Source organism: Saimiri boliviensis, chromosome 15, assembly GCF_048565385.1.
Source record: "Saimiri boliviensis isolate mSaiBol1 chromosome 15, mSaiBol1.pri, whole genome shotgun sequence".
Lineage (NCBI taxonomy): Eukaryota > Metazoa > Chordata > Mammalia > Primates > Cebidae > Saimiri > Saimiri boliviensis.
In genome coordinates this window covers 21,900,228-21,919,360 of record NC_133463.1, presented here as the reverse complement: position 1 = coordinate 21,919,360, position 19,133 = coordinate 21,900,228, and the positions used below count along the sequence as shown (strand labels likewise).

The 19,133-nt window shown below is 40.9% G+C and overlaps 1 protein-coding gene across 7 annotated transcripts in view; it reads right to left on the bottom strand.

Annotated features, from left to right (window-relative positions):
* Positions 1 to 19,133, bottom strand: part of SULF1 (sulfatase 1) — a 180,792-nt gene that overhangs the window by 92,987 nt on the left and 68,672 nt on the right. The gene's annotated exons all lie outside the window — the stretch shown is intronic.

The following is a 19,133-nucleotide window of genomic DNA, read 5'->3' as shown; positions in this document are numbered from 1 at the left end:
ATGGTGCAAGGGGAACGTTGGGAAGTGCTGACTCACCTGCATGTGATACTGAGTACCTAGCAAGCAGAACAAAACACACACCTGTCATTTGTCATCTGCATTATGTCATTCACTACCCAGGAGAGTCCTTTCTGCTGACAAAGATTTCATAGTAAGTGACTGGGACAATTTTTTCCAGCCTCTGAAAAGCTCCTCTCTGTTCCCCATCAATCACCAGAAGGAAAAGGTGCTTCCTCTGTGCAAGGCTGGGTCCTCTGTCCCACTCGTGTCCTAAGTTTGTGCCGGCACCTAAGTGGGCGGAGCCCCCTCTCGACTGTCAATTACCAGGCTTATCGTTGACGAGACCAGTACGGCGGGGCTAGCATAGGGGTTTTGCTTTGCCACAGATCTTAAACCTGCAAAGCAAAATGATTGATTGGCCCCAAGCCTGAAGTTAGCGGCTACCCTTCCACATTAAAAAATAAATAAATAAAATCCAGAAGGCCGAGCTGCAAAATCTTTGCAAAGCTGCACAGAAGGAGGCTTTTGAAAGGGTTGGAAAAATGCCTCTCTCACTTTGGAACACTAACCTGCTGAAAGCTTTTCTCTTGGAAAGATAGCAAAGGGCTCATTAAAAAAATAAAATCTTTCTCTCATATGTCATGAGGGAACCTCTTGATGGGAATTTAAGCTGTGCTAAAATTAATTAGATAGTGGTCTGTTTCATCAGCCACTCAGTCCCCATACACCTGAGAATCTGTATTTTTATCTGCAACATAAACTGGCATTGGCTAAGTAGGCATAACTAATTAAGTGTAAGCATTGCATAGCAGGAGGAAAGGACTCTGTCTCTCAACTTCATGCCCTTAATTCTGGAGGGTGACAGGAGCAGTGAAAAAAGAACGAAGAAAGACTGGATACTGTTTACCCCTGCCATACACATTATTTTGTTTTACACAAACACACACACATATCCCCATTATTTTAAAGTTTATGAGCTGTTTTGTAAACAGCTCTAATGCTTTTCACTCTGCAGCCTGTAATTATACTGCAAGGGAGAGAAATAGACAAGAAGAAATCGGTTTTTATACAAAACTCTAGTGTCTGCAGCCAGGCAGTCCTGACTACATTATTTGCCACTAACAAGCCAGCTCCAGTTGATCCTGTAGCTCTGTAGAAGTCACTCATGTAAGATTTGGTGCTTTCTTCTTAATAACTCAGGGCTATTCCACAGTGATTGCTGTGCATGCTGAACACTGAAAGCCTGCAATTATTCTGCCCTCACAGTTTGGTTTCTGTGCATTTGTTTTAAATCGCTAGAAACCCAATACAGGCACGAAGGGACAGGAAAACTAAAGGAATAAAATGGCACACAATGGCTTGTTCTCAGAAAGCATGGGTCAGTCTAAATAGTTAAATACAAAAATTTCTTAGAGGTCGGTTCTTTAAGTAGCGGAACTTTGCTCCCCTCTCAAAGCCTGCAGAGGTGTGTGAGGGGGGAGTAAAGAGGCCCTTTGTGCATCACTATAGTGTGAACCAACCTCTGCTGACAGTAGCAACTTGGGAGGAACAGTCACAGCCTCACTGCACTGGACAGAGAGTGGCATTTGAGCTTACGTAACCAGTGACACAAGAAACAGAAAGTTCTTGACAATCCAGATGCCGAAAGCTTTGCAGAACGCAGTCAACATTGCTAGTAATTCTTTTCTTTATCTCATTTACTTGACTTCTTCCTTTAGGAAAAAGCAAATGAGCTTTAATGGTACCTTTGCATAAGCTACATCAAAAGTCATTTCCTAATATGGAAAAGGGAAAGTGATGTTTACCTATGAAGTGAACTTTCCTTCTGGTGAATGAGAAGTGCATAAAAGATCTCCATTTTTTCTGCCACAGTTTATTTTTTTAACTAAAATTTTTATTTTTATTGACAATAATTATACATATTTATGGTGTTCAATGTGTTTTGATATATACATTGTGGAATGATTATATCAAGTGTATATCAAGATAGATTATGTGTCTTTCTCCTCACATGCTTACCAGCTTTTTGTAGTGAGAACATTTAAATATCCATTCTGTTAATGTGGTACATTTACAGCATGGAATACTATGCAACTGTAAAAAAGGATGAGTTCATGTCATTTGCAGGGACATGGATGAAGCTGGAAACCATCATTCTCAGCAAACTGACACAAGAGTAGAAAACTAAACACCATATGTTCTCACTCATAAGTGAATGTTGAACAATGAGAACACATGGACACAGGGAAGGGAACATCACACACTGGGACCTGTAAGGGGGTGGAGGGATAGGAGAAGGATAGGAGGGGTGGGGGTTAAGGGAGGGATAGCATTAGGAGAAAAACCTAATGTAGATGATGGGGTGATGGATGCCACCATGGCACATGTATACCTATGTAACAAACCTGCATATTCTGTACATGTACTGTAGAACTTAAAGCACAATAAAAAAAGAATCTGGCTGGGCGCAGTGGCTCAAGCCTGTAATCCCAGCACTTTGGGAGGCCGAGGCGGGTGGATCACGAGGTCAAGAGATCGAGACCATCCTGGTCAACATGGTGAAACCCCGTCTCTACTAAAAATACAAAACATTAGCTGGGCCTGGTGGCGCGTGCCCGTAATCCCAGCTACTCAGGAGGCTGAGGCAGGAAAATTGCCTGAACCCAGGAAGCGGAGGTTGCGGTGAGCCGAGATTATGCCATTGCACTCCAGCCTGGGTAACAAGAGAGAAACTCCTTCTCAAAAAAAAAAAATAAAAATAAAAATAAAAAAAAAGAAGAATCTATTCTCCTAGCACTTTTGAAACATACAGTTAATTCATGGTTATTAACTGTGGTCACCTTGCTGTGCAACAGACCTTGAAAGCTTATTCCTCCTTTCTCACTGGAACTTTGGACCCTTTGGTTAGCTTCTCCCCCCCCCACCCCCACCACCAGTTTGTTATCAATTCAGGGAGTTCATACCTACAAGGATATACATTAAGTGGTCAAGAAAATGGAATCTTTTGACTAGTCTGACCAGCAAGAGTCCTCTCTCTCTCTTTTATCTCACCTTTCTTCACTAAAACACACAAAACATGCCTCTCTAGAAACACTGCACACAGACAATTTTTTATTCAAAAATGACCTTTTAAAGCCTGTCATCCTCTTACCGCCTGGTTTCCAGCTCCAGAAGGAAAAGAAAAAAGGGAAAAAAGTCCTTAAGGACAAAAATGCAGAGCTTGACAGAAGAGACAAGGATGTAATGTTTGAATTGGATACTTTGTGGTAGACAACAGGAGTCCTCACAGAGTAACAATTTGTCTTGAGAAAGAGTAGAAAGTGAAAGTAATGTAGAAAGGCTTTTCTCACACGTACAGAGTGAGTTTGAAGAACAGTGTTGTATTCTTCATCAATCAAGACCAGAATATAAGTTGCTTTTACTCCAAGCCATGAAATGAAAACAGCAGTTGTAGTTATGGTCACTTGGTGTGGAAAGTTTATAGGACTTTGTTTAGGGAGGTCAAGCCAAACTGTAAAAATGGCATTAAATGTTTCAAGTCACATGTTAAAAAAAAAAAAAAAAAGACTGGAAAGATGTCCAGCCAACTGGATAGAATGTTTAGATCACATATGCTTGTCCTGCAATACCTCAATCTAAACTGAAACCCTTGTTGCTCCCATAGGTTTAAGGGGACCTCTACCTTCCCCTGTCCCCACTTTGGCTGGGCAGCTGGTGCTAGGTCTCTAGAGGGGATGGTGGCCAATACATCAAAAGCACCCTGCTTTTGTCCATACAGCAATGTCCACAGTATAGTTTGGGACGTTTGGGGACTCTATGACCCTTTTGGGAGGTTCGTGAGGCCAGAACTACTTTGATAAGAATACTGCTACATTATTTGCTTTCTTCAATGTGCTGAGGTTTCTACAGATGGCATAAGAGCAGTGGTAGGTAGAAATGCTTTCCGCTTTTGTCTTAGCATGAATGGTAAAAGCTTCACATACAGTAAAACAAAACAAAAAACAGCTTCACTTAAGATGAAGCAGAAAAATCACTCATTTTATTAAACCTTGACCTTGAATACACATCTTTTCTTTTCATTGTTCTGTTTTCTGAGATAGGAGATTGACACAAAGTCCCTTGCTGGCTCGGGGAGGAAGATGGGTGTCCTGAGGAAAAGCATGAGGTGGCCGAGCTGAAAGCTAAAGTGCCTTTAAAAAAAAAAAAAAAAAAGAAACTCAACTTTTACTTAAAAGAATTTTTGGTCTTGGATGTTTGGTAGACATTTTCTCAAATAATGAATGAAATAAACCTATCATTTCAAGGGAAACAATTGACAGTGTTTGTTACCTTCCTTTTCAGGGAGGAAGAAAATAGATGGAGTTGAAGAGTGAGAAGGATGAGGTGAGAAATGTACCTTTGAGACTTTGCCTCTTAAAAGCAGGAACTAAAGCCATAAAAAAACAAGCTTCCCAAGGGCATTTTAGAGAATGCATAAAGTCCAAATTAAAATTTGTCCAGCTTCTTTCAGATAAAATTAATGACAAAGGAAACCAAAGTGATCCGGATATTATGAAAACCACCAAAAAACCTCAATATTCCTGAAGCACATGTTACAAAGTGTCTAAAGCGCCTAATAATGGTCATTGGTGGCCAATCATGGTCCAAATGGTCAGTGGATTCAATGGTGCCAAGAGAACGAAAACAAAGAGATAACTGGATTTCCAAAAGAAGAGGCATTGGAAACTCCAGTTAAAGTGGGTTTGTGTAAAATACTATGCAGCCATAAAAAGGAATAATATCATGTCCTTTGCAGGGACACAGATGAACTTGGAAACCATTATCCTCAGCAAACTAACATAGGAACAGAAACCCAAACAGCACATGTTCTCACTTATAAGTGGGAGGTGAATGATGAGAACACACGGACACATGGTGGGGGAAGGAACAGCACACACTGGGGGGGTCGGTCAGTGGGGCGAGGTTAGGGTGTGAAGAGAGAGAGTATCAGAAAGAACAGCTAATGGATGCTGGGCTTAATACCTAGGGCATGAGATGACCTGTGCAACAAACCACCATGGCACACATTTACCTACATAACGAACCTACACATTCTGCATATGTACTCCTGGACTTAAAATAAAAGTTGGCAAAAAAAAGTGGGTTTGATGGAAGGACAGCAATATTGCTAAAAAGGACTAGAATGTGGTCTTCGCGTCTTAGTTACATCTTAAAATACATGGCTTGTTACATTAAATTTCATTAAATTTGCCTTTGGTTTTATATATTTATAGCTTATTTTATGTATTGAAGTACCTTGAGATATGGCATTAGTCATCAGAAGTAGTTTGTTGCAATAACAAGGAAATTCCAAATATGATAAAAGCAGCGTATTTGTCATTCATATTACAAGTCACACACAGGATGCAGAGAGCTCTGCTCTGCCTAGTCATGGATGGATGCACACTGATGGGGGCAGTGTTGTCTTGTTGCTGCAATAACTAGACCAAGAAGCAAGGAAAGAATAAGCTCAAGAATTTTGCAGGAGCTTTTATGGGCTTTCAACCTGGAAGTGACCCAGTTCACTTCTAGCATTTCATTGGATGCGACTAGTCATGTGGCCCCACTCAACTGCAAGGGGGTTGGAAAATTTGGCAGACCCAAGTGTTTGCTGAGCACTAATGTCTATGCCACAAGCATAATGTTTCATCAGTACGTTATGTCTTTCTCTTCACACACACACACACACACACGTGCGTATGCCCACACACACACTTAAGATATGCGTATAAATATATGTACCCACACACAGACACATATCTCAAGTAACAAAGAAACATAATCTTTCTCACAGTATAAAGTTCAATCATTCTTAGGTACTAAAAATATACTTTCAACAGATTTGGGGATTTTTTAGACATGGTTCATTTTAGTCTGTTTTCTTGATGTACATAATCTGGCACAATGCAAATTTGTTTAAAGTTCCACAATTCTTGAGATACATTTAAATTGAAGTAAATATTTTTTAAAAAACAATTAGATGGTATATTGATGTTTCAAAAGCATTTCTAAAAACGCTATCTTGTACTACAAGAAATGCTTTTGAAACATCAATATACCATCTGAAAATCATTTCTCGAAACAGTATCTTGTAGTTGTATGTAGGAAGAGGACCACCTGATTTTACTATATAAATGAAGCTGCTGTCTTCATTTATATAGTAAAGAGAACCCCAATGGCAGAATTTCTTTCTTTCTGGTTTTTTTTTTTTTTTTTTTTTTTGTTGTTGTTTTTTTTTTTGCAATGGAGTCTTGCCTGTTGCCCAGGCTGGAGTGCAGTGGTGCGATCTTGGCTCACTGCAAACTCCACCTCCCAGGTTCAAGTGATTGTCTTGTCTCAACCTCCCAAGTAGCTGGGATTACAGGTATGCACCACCACACCCAGCTAATTTTTGTATATTTAGTAAAGACAGGGTTTCACCATGTTGGCAGGCTGGTCTCGAACTCCTGACCTTATGTGATCTGACTGCCTTGGCCTCCCAAAGTGCTGGGATTGCAGGCATGAACCACCCTGCCCAGCCCACTGGCCTATTTTCGATGCTACCAAGTTCACCTCCAATATAACACTCTCTAACTTCTAAGAGTTAAACACAGCAGAAGGGGGACAACAAATTCCTTCATCCGGCTGGCCTCACGCAGAGGCAGACTGAGGACCAGGAAAGAAAGCTCTGGGAAACAGTGTGAAGCATGCATTTGTATTTCAAAAGATAATTCTAGGTTCTTTCTTTCTCTTTCTTTCTTTCTTTCTTTCTTTCTTTCTTTCTTTCTTTCTTTCTTTCTTTCTTTCTTTCTTTCTTTCTTTCCTTTTTTAAGAACTAACAACTCAAGGCCGGGCACAGTGGCTCAAGCCTGTAATCCCAGCACTTTGGGAGGCCGAGGCAGGTGGATCACGAGGTCAAGAGATCGAGACCATCCTGGTCAACATGGTGAAACCCTGTCTCTACTAAAAATACAAAACATTAGCTGGGCATGGTGGCACGTGCCTGTAATCCCAGCTACTCAGGAGGCTGAGGCAGGAGAATTGCCTGAACCCGGGAGGCGGAGGTTGCGGTGAGCCGAGATCGCGCCATTGCACTCCAGCCTGGGTAACAAGAGCGAAACTCCGTCTCAAAAAAAAAAAAAAAAAAAAAGAACAACTCAAGAGATACACAGGAGATTTCTAAAACCATAATTTCCCTAACATTTATAGATTCAAATAATGAATCTATAGTGACTTGAAATTTTAAATATGACATCTGTCTTAGTTTACTGGCTGAACAGAAGCTGGGAAATATTTTAGCTAATAAAAATTAGCATTTTATTATAATGTTACAAAGGAGTAACCATTATGAAGTTTTATAAGTAAGAATTTATAGAATGAAAATTTTAAGAGCTACATTAGCATCTTAAACTGTTACTTGTCTTATACGTAAAATAAATCTTCCTGAAAAGGCTCAGCTTATAATCTATGTCCATGGACATTTAAGGCAAATTTACACTTACTGTCACTGTGGAGTAACTTTATAAATAGATGTTTATTGGTAGACCAGTCCTTAGAATTCTTCTGGACTTTTAAACTCCAAACACCCAATGGTGTTCCACTTCCAGAATTTATTTTCTCACTCATTACTTTGTTGTAAACCTTCATTTCTCAGCATACGTAAGAACAGCACTTGTCACACAAAGGAGCTGATATAATTAAACCAGATGATGGGCCCCACAAGTAAAATCAGCCATTCATGAGAGCTGGTCACCAGAGGCCATTTCAAACAATGCATATTTTAAAGTCATCTAAAGTAATCCCTTCTCTCCACTGGTTTGGTTTCCATGAAGTCTTAAGCACATGTGTGCTACAAAAAGGAGGTTTATTAAAACCTGATGTGATATTAGAGATTACAATGCAACAGGGTTGGGCTGATTTTAATATCTCAGCCTTCAAAAAGAAAAGCAATTCTTTAATAATATTTGCAAGTTCGCTAAAACATCATGTATGGAAAAGAAGAGAGATGATTATTTATTAAGGAAAAACAAAAATAAAGAAGGCACTCATGTTCTCTTGATTAGGGTATATACAAATTTTGCATAAAGTTGCTGGTAAACTAAAACAGTTTTCACTGATGGATGGATTAGCCAAACACAGCAACTATTTTCCAACTATAGTGAGGAGCTTGGTTTATTTGAAAAATGCCTTTAGAGCTGTGAATCTGAAGTCTAACATTCCCCTGGCTTGCTATGGTGAAACATTGTGAAATGTGTCATAGAACAACATGTGACAATTTCAAAATATTAATAGTTGTTTTCATTAATAGAAGTCCATTAAGTCTGGCTGCCTGCAAAGTTTACCAAGGCTCCTAAAGTTTACTGAGACCTCCAGTCCTGGTGAACCTCTAGATGTTTTCTTCATTTGTTGGTTTTCTCTGATCTTTCTATTTCATAATTATATTTAGTTTCAGTCAGAAATGAAGATACAAAGGCTTGGATTTCATATGCCTCTGGTCCTCCATATCAGGATCTCTTGCATACAGCATATCCTTGAAGTACACACAAAAGGAAGCATGTAAATGATCAGAAACTGTTTTTGAGAAATCAGCAGAAGTGATGTTCTGGCACGCAGGCCATCTGCTTTTCCTTCTTGGAACATGGCTTCAGGGAACAGATTGTATATGAGAAAGGAGGTTAGCAAGCCTGATGTTGGAGAGCTAATGTGAGGGAGGTGTTCTAGAAAATACCTTGTAGATTCTCTGAGTCTGAAAGGGATCTGAAAGTTCACCTACATCAACCTTTAGTGAATAAAACTTCTCACTCATCAGTGAATAATGTCTCTGTGCAGGTAACAAGAGACTCTTTAGGCTACCTGTTTAGTTGAGGATGACATTTAAGATTAGGAAATTCTCCCTTTTATTGAACAAAAATGTGTCTTCCCCTCTTTTCTAGATGCTTAGTCATGCTCTGTTCTTCTGAGCCACGCAAAATAATTCTATATATTTTTTAATGTAACAAATAATTTAAATAATTCAAGATTGTTTCTATCTAACTCCTAAATCTTCTCTTACAAAACATACCTAGGTGGTGGCTTACTCGTAATTATGGGGGAGAATTGGAAAGGATTATTTTTAATTTGGACATGGTTGATTAAGTATTGGATCAATAAATCCTATAAAACTGTAGTTACACAAATAGCAAGCCAGCATATTTAATGCCCATCTGGCTCAAAGGGATTTTGATTACTAGACTACTGTAAATCAATGGTTTCCAAATTCACTAAGAAAAATGTCCTTATGTACCACTATTTTCATGTTTGGACTCAATCCAACTAAGAAATCTTCCAAAATTTGCATAATTAAATTGCTAATTAGTTTTATTGGAGAATAAAGCCAGGCAAGAAGGATGAAAATCCAGGCTTCAGAGTCATAATCCAAGTACTGATTTTTTTTAAAAAATTCCTTGACAACTTATTGATTTCCTTCTAGCAATTAGGTTTTCAGGAAGCTTTTCTTCCAAAAAGAAACATCTTTACCACACTTGGCTCCTAACTTCAGAATACTAGATACTTCAAAAGACCTATGTAAGAGAAGGGTAACCATTAAACAAGGGCCCCATGCTCAAGTACTAAATTCACAAGGTAAAGCAGGGGTTCATCAGAATCACGTGGAGGTCTTGTTAATTATGCCAGTATTTTTGATTTGGGAATAGGGCCCATAAAATTGCTTAAAAAAATTTTTTTTTGAGATGGAGTTTTGCTTTTGTTGCCCAGGCTGGAGTGCAGTGGTGGCGATCTCAGCTCCCTGCAACCTCCGCCTCCTGGTTTCAAGTGATTGTCCCGCCTCAGCCTCCTGGGTAGCTAGGGTTACAGGTGCATGCCACCATGTCCAGCTAATTTTTGTATTTTTAGTAGAGATGGGGTTTCACTATGTTGGCCAGGCTGGTCTTGAACTTCTGGCCTCAGATGATCTGCCCGCCTTGGCCTCCTAAAGTGATGGTATTACAGGCATGAGCCACTGCACCTTGCATTTCTAGCAAGTTCCCAGGTGATGCTGATGCTGACGGTACTAATCTAGAGTACAATGATCAACCCATTAGCACAAATGAAAGGAAAGGTGAAGTCCAGCCAAGCAGGTGTTACAAGTCTCTTCCATGAAGGTTGACTCCTCAGACGTTTGCATTGGCTGAGGCAGCTAAGCATTTACAAGACAGGATTATTGATACTGCCAATTATTTTGTAGCTGACAGGACTATGTTTATGATCATCTTTCCCAGAGCTGCCGAGAAGGCAAACATACCAACACACGGTCTATCCTGGGCATCAACAACTGAAGGTGTTTTCCATGGGAGAGCCTTCCCCTTCCTTCAACAAATATCCAGAAGTGTTCGAGTGGTTTTCAAATGACCAGCTAAGGTTCCTTTCTAGGTACTCTCTTTCCATGTCTGAAGGAAAAAGGTTGCTCAAATCCTTGACATATGTGAACTAATGGAATCTGACCGGGGCCCAGAGCAACACTGGAGTTTGTTACATTTATTAAACAACTCCTAAGCTCAAAGATAGCTTCACCACTCTCAGGCTGAATTTCCCATCTGACGGTAAATTATTACCGGAGATTAAGGAGGCAGAGGGAGTTACTCGGCTTTTGTTTTTGTAAAGCCCAGACTCAGTTTCCCAGTTCTGTTCAGCCATATCTGCCAATCACCCACGTGGGCCTTTCACTGCCTATGACCACCTCTTTGAGACAGTGGCAGGTGAATGTAGTTGCAGTGGGAAACAAACTTGGAATGATTAAACAATATGATCCAAAAAATGTAGCCAACCATCGTGATAGGCACGACGCCATGGCTTTAGGTGCTCCTGGGAACGCTGAGCTAAATCCTTCCACACTGTGGAAGAGTGGCGAAAGGGAGGCGGCCACACAAAGAGACCTGGAAAAATGGGGCAGAACTCACCAGGACCAGGTGCAGTGGGCTGAGAACAGGCCAAGGTCATGTTTGCAACCTTCCACATGACTTTATCTGCCTCAATTCTTGTCATGTCAACTTCTTGGAACTGCAAACTGGGACACGTGATCTGATACCCGGCTGAGAGGCGAAAACAATTTTGGAGGCTGAGTTTCCCAGTTGCCTGATTCCAGGGAGTAACTTCCAGTACCACATAGACTAGTGCCAGAACTGGGCACAATGGAAAGGGTGCACATCTGGTCTTCTTTCCTTCTCTCTTTCTGCTCCCCTTTCCCCTCAACCCCTCATTTGATTGCCAGCTCCTCCTTCATTCCTCAGATCCAACAGCCCCATTCTGCCCCCGACTGCCAAAAGTCCCCCACCACTCCACTTTTTTCTTTTTGTTCTCTTGAGTTTCCAAATTCCCACAATTTTCACGATGTGGATGACACTTGACTATTCATCAAGAAACAAGAACTTTTGCTCATATCCATTGAGCACATGCCATGTATTAAACCTTTCATTGTTATTAGTTCACTTTATTCTAGCCACACACCTATGAAGTAGGTACTGTTTTTACTCTTTTTTTTTTTTTTATGAGGAAACTGAGATTCAGGGAAATTCAGGGATCTGTCCAAGATGACACAGCAAGGACAGAATGGGGACAACCCCACATCAATGTCTTTGTTCATAAGTGTTCTGTTTTTATATTTTTATTGAAGTGCATTTTAGTTCTAAAAGATCTTGTAAGCCTAGAGAATTTCCAACTGGCAAAATTAATGGGGAGAAATTTTGGGGGACAAAAATGAGCTTCTGATGTTGCTCCCGGAATCTGCCACTGCGCCTTACAGTATCTCCCTAGGAGAACAAAAGGCATCAGTATTGCAGGCACACACCACGTACAGCCCTCCTTTCACCTTCCAAACAGAAGGGGACCCCTCAGAACTAAGTAAAACAAAAAGTCGTTGCTGGGTGAGAGCGTGGACTGGCGTGGTTAAACATGAATATTCAAGACCATGACTCACAACTCCATGAATTCGAGGGTGTCTTCTATTTGTATTTACAATTGTGGAGTCTCTAGACAATCTGCAATGATTAATTAATCCTTGGTGACAAGGCAGAAGGTGAAATAATTTGTGCATAGTCACACAGTCGGTTATTCTCAGGCTCCGAGGTAGTACTGGGGTGCTTGGTTCTCCAGAAACAGAAAGCTGTCTTTAACCCACACCCTAATGAGTGACATCATCTTCAGTATTCCCAGTCCATTAAAATTCCATCCTCTGAGATCCTTCTCCCAACCCATCCCCAGCAGGACTTGTCTCCCCAGCTTCCAGGAGACAAGGCCGGATGTCCTGACTTGAGGGGTGCAGGAGTCACAGTCTAGTGAACACACTGCATTTGGCTGCCTGTGGCTGTTTTCCCACCATCTCCTCAAGCACAATTTTAACTGAGGCTATTCACAGTAATACCTTAATTATCCAAGAGTAGGGGAAAAGAGGGTCACTAGATATGTGAATTTCCATGCTGCCTTACTTAAACTATTTAAAGGTTCAAACTTAAAACAAGCAAATAAAAATAAAATATTTTAAAGCACATAGAATTTGCACAAGGAACCCCCTAAAGCTCACAACAACAACAAAAAGGGTTATTTCCTGCTGTGTTTCATGGAGGGGTCAGTGGCTCCATGCTGCTCAGAGCTGTGGCTTTTCTCACTTCAGGACTTGGGCTGAGGCATGGCACTGCCATGGAAGGAGCAGGATTGCTGATGGAACCTGGGAATGCTGTTCAAAGCATCTGCTTACACAGGGCATCTGGCACACCTGCTAACCTGCCATTGGCCAAAGCAAGCCATAGGGTCCAGTGCAGGGTGGGGTGGGTGTAAGCTTTCTCTCCTGGGAGCCTTGGGTGGCGATGCTGATTTCTTTCACTTCTCTGGTTTGTGCGTATGGGGTGGGGTGGGGGTAAGGAGGATTGGCGACCATAATTGGGGATTGTGACAAAATCTAACATATATACTTTCAAAAATTAATTACATATTTCCTGGTCTTTGAAGAGTACTGCAGATGATGTCACTGTTTCGTTTTGTTTTACTTTGTGGCTCTGGGTCATCAATATTAACATCCAAGTCTGGGAGTGATGGCTCACAACTGTAATCCCAGCACTTTGGTGGGCGGATCATGGGAGGTCAGGAATTCAAGACCAGCCTGGCCAGCATGGTAAAATCCTGCCTCTACTAAAAATACAAAAAATGTTAGCCAGGCATGATGTTGCAGGCCTGTAATCCTAGCTACTCGGGATTACAGAATTAAAGCACACAGAATTTATTAGCATCTCGCTGAGGTGGGAGGATTGCTTGAACCCAAAAGGCAGAGTGAGCTGAGATCATGCCATCATACACTCCAGCTTGGGCAACAGAGCGAGACTCCATCAAAAAAAAAAAAAAAAATTAACATCCAAAGTGCTCTAGGCTATGTTTTTGACTTTTTCTAAGGAATACTGGGATGTGGAAAGCAGTTTGCCCAACACGTAAATGATACCAGACCCACACTGTTTGAAATCCTTTATGGATATTTTTCATAGCATTGTTTTTACCTCCTTTGCTATCAAGCAGTGATCATTTCTAGTTATCATTGGTGTGTTTGCACTTGTCTTTTAATGGGCTAAGGAGAGTGCTCTCCCACCATCTCCCTTCTATAATAACATATGAGGGAGATACTGGGAGACGGCTTGTTAGACCTCATTGGACCCGTGTTGAAAATAACAGTGAAGGCATGAGGGTCTCCCTCAAGTCTGTTAGTGTACAGGCATGGTGGCAAACGTTTGTGTGCGGGGGCATCACAGGTTTATTAGCATCTCGCTTGCTTGTGCTTGTGTTGCCCTGTTTTTGCTGGCTGGTTGAGGGTGTTAGATAAACGAACTTCGGGAAGATTGAGCTGGATTAAATTCCAAGCACTCCTGCTTTGCCATTTTCCATATTTAACAGATTTTTCTCCAGATATTCAACTAAGCATTAACACTGCTTGCAGTTTGTTCACTTCCACTTATTCTAATTTCCAGAAACATTTTGATTCAGCAACGCTTTGTTGAGCACCTGTATAAGGCACTCCATCAGGCACTGCTGAGATAACGAGAAAAGAGTCCTGTCTTCTAATGGAAAGTCGTATGCTATGCTACATATAATGTACTTTCAAAATATGTTGGCAACTGCCTTCATTCTAAAGGTAGAGCAGATGGCACACTTTGAAAGGCCCCAGGGCTTCCTGGGATGTGTGTGATACTCTCTGTGGGTTAATATTATCCTGAATACCACAGTGGAGTGCAGCGCTCATGTTTTTCAAATGAAAACAAACCCCACAGAGCCATATTCGCCAGTCAAGGTAGATGAAAGTCAAACATTTCCAACTTGGTTAATGCACAACTATTTCCTAGTGAGCACTTTTCTCTAATATGTATTGAGCTATCTTCTGAAAGCCTGGCCTTACATTGATAATAATTGAACTGGGAATAAGATTTTTCATATGCTCAGGTGGTTTCTTATATCTCAAATCCCAGGGGAAGATACATTTCTTCTTTCATATGTTCATAAGGCATCACAGTTCAGGAAAATATTTTGGTGGAAATCATCAAATTTGCTCTTCACAACAACTTATATGGGAAATTAGAGTGGGCTTTATTATTCCTTCCCCACTCCATGCCACCTCTACCTGTCACAGCAGCTTGGGAAAGCATAACCTGAAATTATACTCAGGTCTTCTGACTCCAAGGCTGGTAGCTATTTTCCATCATAAATCACTTATTTTCCATTTTATCTCATTATTTGATAATTGTCAACTCAATCATTCATGGATATAGATGGTAAAAATGTACAATCTAATATAATGTGCAGACAAGCAAAGAAAAGACCTTTCACCAAAATGATTGCACCATTTTTATACCCTAAGAAAGTTCAGACTTCAGTGAGGCCTCCCTTGACCTCCCACTGCCATGCACACACTTAATTCTCATCCCTAGAAATTCCCTGTTCCTCCCCAAGACTCTAGGAATGCCCTGTGCATAGCTCTATATTAGGACAGTTATTTTCCCTCTAGAGGCCACCTGGAATTTGGTATACCATAGGGGCTTAGTCATTGAGTTTGGAATTGAAGAATGGATGTCTGGATGCCAGTGTATTCTTCTATAAGTATTTTTCTTCAACCTAAATGTAAAATACTTAATAAAATGAACTGACTACCTCATCCCTTTATATTTGCTTCCATATCTAAATATCTAGTTAGCAATTGCCAAGTACAGGAGCTTTTCATATTTGTACATTTGCATAATCTGAGAAATATTAGGACATTGAAATGCCTTTTTCAAATAACATGAAATCTTTCCTCTTTAAAAGCCTTTCCTTTTTCACAGAGCCCTGATTTATCAAAGAGATCATTTTCATTTGGTAGACTAAAAAATAGTGAAATGTTGTGGAAGTCCAGTTGTATTCTCAATTTGTCTGAAAGCCATTTCTTAGCTTTTAAGTTGTTCTTTCCAAGAACAATGGCTAAGGATTTCCATTCGGAAGCAGCCCCCTCAGCCTACCAGCAGGTGGGATGACAGAAGTGAGTCTGAGCAGTGGGAAGGAGTCACTGGCATATGGACCTCTGTTGTCTTTTCAAAGACAGCCCTAGACTCTAGAAGAGATTCAGCAACATGGCTTAATCCTGGCATATCTCAATTTGTTTTGAAAATAAGTTAAACTTTGCAAAAAGAGAAAAGACTATAGTGTTTGAAAGTTTGACATGACAGGACGTTCTACTTTCTGTCATGGATGAATTTTTGCTCTGTGCTTTGTTTCCAAGCACCTCTCCGTGGAAACCATTACCAAGTACTCCTGCTCACCTTCCAGACAGGTGCTCTCAGACCAACTCAACCTCTGGACTACCTAGAGCAGACTCCTGAAGGCTGACATCTCCAGAAAGGGGTCTGGCCTTAGTGCATTACTTCACTTAACCTAGAAATCTCAAGCCAAACTGACAGTCACTGACTGCAGGGAAATGAACATGGCTGCTGAAGGGTTTAATGCTCATGGCATTGCATAGAAAGACGGGATGAGAAGCATGTGTCTGAGCAAGAGCTTAATGGCTCAAAAAAAAAAAAAAAAAAGGCAACAGAAACATAAAAACCAATAAGCAAACAAAACAAAAAGCAGGCTGAGTACTTTTTTCCTTAAAAAGTATAAGTATAAAAAGAGTATAAAAGCATTTGAAATGTTACACAACTTGAGAAAAGGACTTTTTTTTCTATTTTTTATTCTATTTTTATTTTTTTGTTTTCTCTTTTTCTTCAATTTCAGTTCCAGACACATGGTTAAAAAGGCCCTGAAAAGACAGCCTTGGAGGAATTTGGAAATGAATGAAGAAAGCGAGAAGTTGAAAGTCAGGGTTGCCATCATCCTGTATTGTGCAAAGCACTGCATGTCACACACTCTCATTCCAAACGTGCAGTCATTAGCCTCAGTGTCCCCTGACATGTGGCAGGATAGTAAGTGTTTCTGCAGGTTTCTTTGCTCTTGGTGGTAAAAATAGTAAGCTCCTGAATTTTAGTCTCAGAGGATGGCTTAGTCATGAGGACAAATCCTCTTGAATGGTTCACATTCTTGATAGTACCCCTAAGATGCCCACATTCATGGTAAGGGTAGAATTAAGAATTTTTAGATCTGTTTAATAGGGTATACTCTTGGAGACCAAAAGCTGTTAAAACAACAACAAAAAATCTCTTAACAGAATCATGCATATTTCATGAAGTTTCTGGCAATCGAACTCTATTTCATAGAATACAGGGTTGAGGTTATTAAAAAAAATGTATGAAACTATTAAGTGCTTGGTACCTTGGGGATGAGAAGTACCTTTCCGCCAGGGTACTGGCATTCATTCAACAAACCTCTAAGAAGCCCTACTGTGTACCAGATGCTGTCAGAGAGGCTCAGAAATCCCTTTGCTAGCTAATCTCCTTCCACTAACAGAGACAAACAGAGAGTGTTCTGAAAGCCCAGCTGGAGGGTTTCACTCTCTCTCCAGGGCACAGACACTCCTAATGCAGTGCAGTGAGTCAGAGATGCTAATGATAGAAGCTTATGTTTACTGGGCACAGAGTATGTGCCAGGAACCATGCATTAACTCCCTACAAAACTGAGGATGTAGGACTCGTTCCCCCGTTTTAGCTGAAGTCACCTTAGTACAGAGGTTGAGTAGCGTTCCCAAGGTTACAACTAGTAGTCAGGGGACGGGCATTTAACTCAGGCAGTCAAGCGCCTAGGTCCTTTTACAGAACACCATCCTTCCTCCCTGGGAGGGCCACCTTGAGCAGGAACATGGCTTTTGATGTTCTCATCAGACTTCCTGGCAGTTACCGCTTCATGTCTTGCATATCAAAGTGTTAGTTGATACATTGGCCTGAAAAATAGCAACTATGTCTGCCACACTGCTCTAAGTGAATAGGAGTTAGTGAGTCAACATGCCAAAAACTCCTAGAAAAAGGAAAATATTCTCAGGTGTCTGTGCTTCAAGGCTCCATCCTCAGTAATTTAGTGTGTTAAATGATTATCTTAAAGCACAGCCCACTTTAGCCTGGGAAATGTGGCTAATAGTTTATACCCGGACCATCCTCCAACCAAAGTATTCAGAAGCAGAATGTCTTGCCAATCAAAGATATTAAGAAACACAAACAGCAGGCTGCAAAGAAAGCCCAGTGCCTTCTGATATGTAGTAGTAGTGGTACTACATCAGCTATTTTTAATTTAACTTGCTAATGATATGCAGGATCATGGAGTTTACACAAAATATAAACAAAATTAATTTCTGTGGCATGTTTGATGAAAGAGAACAACATTCACTTTCTGGTCCTTTACATGTTGTTTGAATATGAACTAGGCAACCCCTTCTTATGAGCTGCAAGGTGAATTTATGCATGTAGCGGGTATACAAGCCTTCATTGACACCAAACAGATGATGGGTGGTGTCATTAACAAGCAATAGCATGAAGACTAATGAGATGATCTGCACAAAACACCTGGGCATAAGTGCTATAAAGAGTACATGATCAAATTAAATTGATGAAAGTTTCTAGTATCTAAGTGACATTCACCATGAAGAAGAGTTAGAGAGGTGCTGGCAATTGCTTGCAGGGATCTTACGACTTTTTTTTTTTTTTTTTTTGAGATGGAGTCTCACACTGTCGCCTGGGCTGGAGTGCAATCTTAGCTCACTGCAACCTCCACCTCCTGGGTTCAAGCCATTCTTCTGCCTCAGCCTCCCAAGTAGCTGGGATTACAGGTGCCTGCCACCATGCCTGGCTAATTTTTTTGTATTTTTAGTAGAGATGGGGTTTCACTATGTTGGCCAGGCTGGTCTCGAACTCCTGACCTCGTGATCTGCCCCAGCCTCCCAAAGTGCTGGGATTGTAGGCGTGAGGTACTGCACTCGGACTCTTACGACTTTTCTTTGGATGAGAGTGGTTGTATTGTTCTTTGGCAGGCAGCATGCATTTTCTAATACTTGATCCCCACTGCCTCTCCTTAGTTGGCACCCTCATCTTATCTAAGTCCATTTCATGGATTTTATATCAATCCATAAAAGAGGTTAGAGCTTTACTCCTTACATCTTAATGCTAGAGGCCTTATTGGCCTTTTTCCTTACTAGGAGCTGCACCCTATTCTTGTAACTGTCCCTCATTTTGTTTTGAGGAAATAATTTCTTCCTGTTTGCTATCCCATGTACTTCCAGGAATAGTTGCAGCCCCCTCCTCTCCCATAGAGCAAACTATCTGGAGTTCAGTTCTCTTCTCTTCCTTCTAGCAAGAGTGACTGTTTCAAAGACTGATCAATGCCCAACCCCAGGTCACTCAGAGCCACTGAGACTCACTTGAGAGGTCTCTTCATCTGAGCAGTGGAGGAAGTCAGTACTCTGTTGCCCATTGACTTCAGGCTGTGAAGATGTGAAGCTGGAGCTGCAGCAGCCACATTGTAAACACAAGGGCCTCAATGTGGAGCTCTCCACAGCAGACAGAGCCACGAGAAGGAGAGAAGGAAGCAGAACAGGTGACCTTAATGGAGCTCCAGTGCAGCCCCAACTGTGGCATGCCTTCCTTATTCTCCGGAATTTTCATTTGTGAGCCAGACATTGCCTTGTGGCTTACCTAGGATGATTTAGGTTGAAG